Source organism: Trypanosoma cruzi, genomic scaffold, assembly GCF_000209065.1.
Source record: "Trypanosoma cruzi strain CL Brener 1047053517141 genomic scaffold, whole genome shotgun sequence".
Lineage (NCBI taxonomy): Eukaryota > Euglenozoa > Kinetoplastea > Trypanosomatida > Trypanosomatidae > Trypanosoma > Trypanosoma cruzi.
The window spans coordinates 81,754-84,440 of NW_001849482.1; the positions used below are offsets into that span (position 1 = coordinate 81,754).

The window sequence follows — 2,687 nt, forward strand, 5'->3', positions numbered from 1 at the left end:
ATAAATATGTGTGTGTGGGCAATGTGTGTGTGTGCTGTTGGTCCTTTCAGAGCCTTCGAATTCCACAGTAGTTTTTGGCGCTTGTTTTCTTTCCTAGCGCGTCCGTATGCATGAGGCGGAGAAGAACAACAGCGGCAATACATCAGACACGTCAGTGGAGAGCAGAGCAGAGCACCCACGCCGAGAGCGAGTCACAAGACAATCCAGAAGGGACGGCACGGAGGACCGTGGCCAACCAAAAGACAACACACACACACATACACACACAAACACACACACAGGCACCATCGCAGTGCCGTCAGTTCGCGGGTGAGAAGATTCGGCCCTCCACACAACAAACGCACACATCGCCAACAATCAGCCACCAATAGACAAGAACGAGAAGCGACACACCGCCACCGCCTCCGGTTCAACCCCACGGCCAACGGGATACGGCCACAGCCCGCAGCAAACAAGTATCGCACACGGAGCCAGCAATCACCCAAAGAGCCACACGCGGAAGCGGATCCTCACCCAGCCATGACGCGGCGCCTCACTCCATGCGGTCACACGGGGAGCACTGATTCCTCAATAGAACTTATTCGTCGTCCATCCCCTAAAGATGCTTCCGTTATTGATGGGCCTTCGAACACAATAGAAGAAAATGGACAATGCGGTAACGCCGTGACACCGCCAGCCACAATGATTCCCTCATACCGGGGCAATTCCCCAATTATGCCTCGTATGCACACACAATCAACATACCATATGAAAATCAGCCAATGTTTTTCACCAGAATCCAAACAACCCCACTCCCTCCCTAATTTATTCTGTCACTGTTGTGTTCGATAGCGTTGGACGTTTTGGCATTTGTGTGCGGTGCTGCCGCATGGGGCTGGTGCACCCGCACCGCATGCTCAGACACAAGCAACCAAAAATACATAAATCCCACAATATTTTTTACCACAAATCAAACTGTCTCGTTCACTTTCAATTTCCTAATCCATTTTCCTATTATTTTTTTTTTTGCACACTTCGGAGAGCTTCGTCTCTTCCAAAGTCTCTGCACGGTATTGACACTTGGTACTGGCGCACCTTTTCCCTCCAGAACGCCGCAATTTTTTGGTCTTCCTCCTCGCCCATATTATTGGAATTGTCGACATCACATCTCTGCCAGTCGTTCATCGGCGTGCTGTCTGCCTGCTGCACATAAATAATCTCCCACGAAATGTCTCGGGATAACTCCTCCCAACCACTAAAATAAGCCGCCAGGCACTCAGTGAACTGCCTCACAGTGCTGGCAGTGGTGTGGCGCCCACCCGCCGTAGTCATCCGCAGCCAACCACCGTCATTGGATTGGACTCCGAGAAAAAAAAGGCGTCCACCAGCGGAAAGTTTGTGGCCCACGGTTTCTACAGCACCCCGTACTTTATTTTACGGATCGTTTTCTCATATTCACTCGGCAGCAAACCCTCATCTCCCTTGGGATGCAATTCAGGGGCCAACTTCAAGACGCAGGGCTTTGCTTGACGTCCTGTTGGCGGCTCAAACTCCGTGAGTTTCGTCGCTATTACCTTGACAAAGGCACCCTCCGTCAACGGTCTCAAAGCAAGCCATCCAAAAAATATTGGCAAAATATTATCCTTCGACACCAACATCAGCTTCAAAAAGCCATTTTGTTCTGTTACACTTGGGAAACGTTCCAATGTCCGTTCCTCGAGGCAATCAGATATCGGTGCATTGAAAAGGATCACAGCGCCTGCGTATATTTCCCGAACAACCTTCACAGGCTTGTGGGACGGATCCTCAGAATACCATGGCGACTCACCTCCCCGTGAAAAGTGGTCCTTCACAGTTACCTCGTTGATCAATTGCAATGCAAACCTCACCGCTCCGCAGCGTTCATTAAACGCCTCCGCATCAAAGACGTAACGTGGAATCGGTCCCAAAAGATACATGTGTTTTTTGACCTCTTTCCAGTATTCCGCTTGTTTCCCTTTAGTCTCATCACGCGTTATCCAGGCGCACATCGCCTCCACATCCATCTCGTCGGGGCAATTCACGATGATTCGCGCGGACTGTAGCTGCTTCGCCCACTCATCATAGTTGGTTACCTTTGGGAATGACACCGCAATCATGCCCCATCCAGAAGTAGGCGCAAAATGTCTCGGTGGCGGCGTTCCCTCCTTTGCCACATCGTAGATAATATACGCATTCCTCCCATGCCCCCTCAAACTTCTCAACTCAGAGATGCACATGTCCTCATCGCTGTATCTTGTCACCGCTCTGGATGGTCTTGTCAAACACGTACGCATCTCCTCCACCAAAACAGTGGACCACCACTTGGTTTTTCTCGACATCGCAGTGCAGCAGCTGGTAGAGGAGGTGCGAACCGGCAGCCATCGACTTCCCGATCCCGGGCGTCCCAATCAACACACGTCGCTCGAACTTAAAGTCGGTCCCGCCGTGAGGGATGAACCACGCGGTTAGATCGCCCTTGACGATCTGCCACACTCAATCCACCTCACAGTTTACAAAAACGTCCTTAGGAAGATCCCGTATCGTATTCCACGAGTACGGCCATCCCTTCTCCGAGGCGAGCACCATCAACACGGGACGTGTCGCACCGAATTGCTGCACAGCGTCATTCTTTTCGGTAGCGTCGTCAGCTTTCTTGTGCGACCATGACTGTTCTGGCTTCCCCTCAT

At 51.4% G+C, this 2,687-nt stretch overlaps 1 pseudogene, besides 4 other annotated features; it reads right to left on the reverse strand.

The window, feature by feature from the left end:
- Positions 1–140: part of a sequence feature (areas not merged during assembly with more than two copies in the genome that could not be assigned to a particular haplotype) that runs on past the window's edge.
- Positions 141–993: a sequence feature (haploid, Esmeraldo-like haplotype).
- Positions 246–280: a microsatellite.
- Positions 975–2,687, reverse strand: Tc00.1047053511567.20 (annotated as a pseudogene).
- Positions 994–2,687: a sequence feature (areas not merged during assembly with more than two copies in the genome that could not be assigned to a particular haplotype).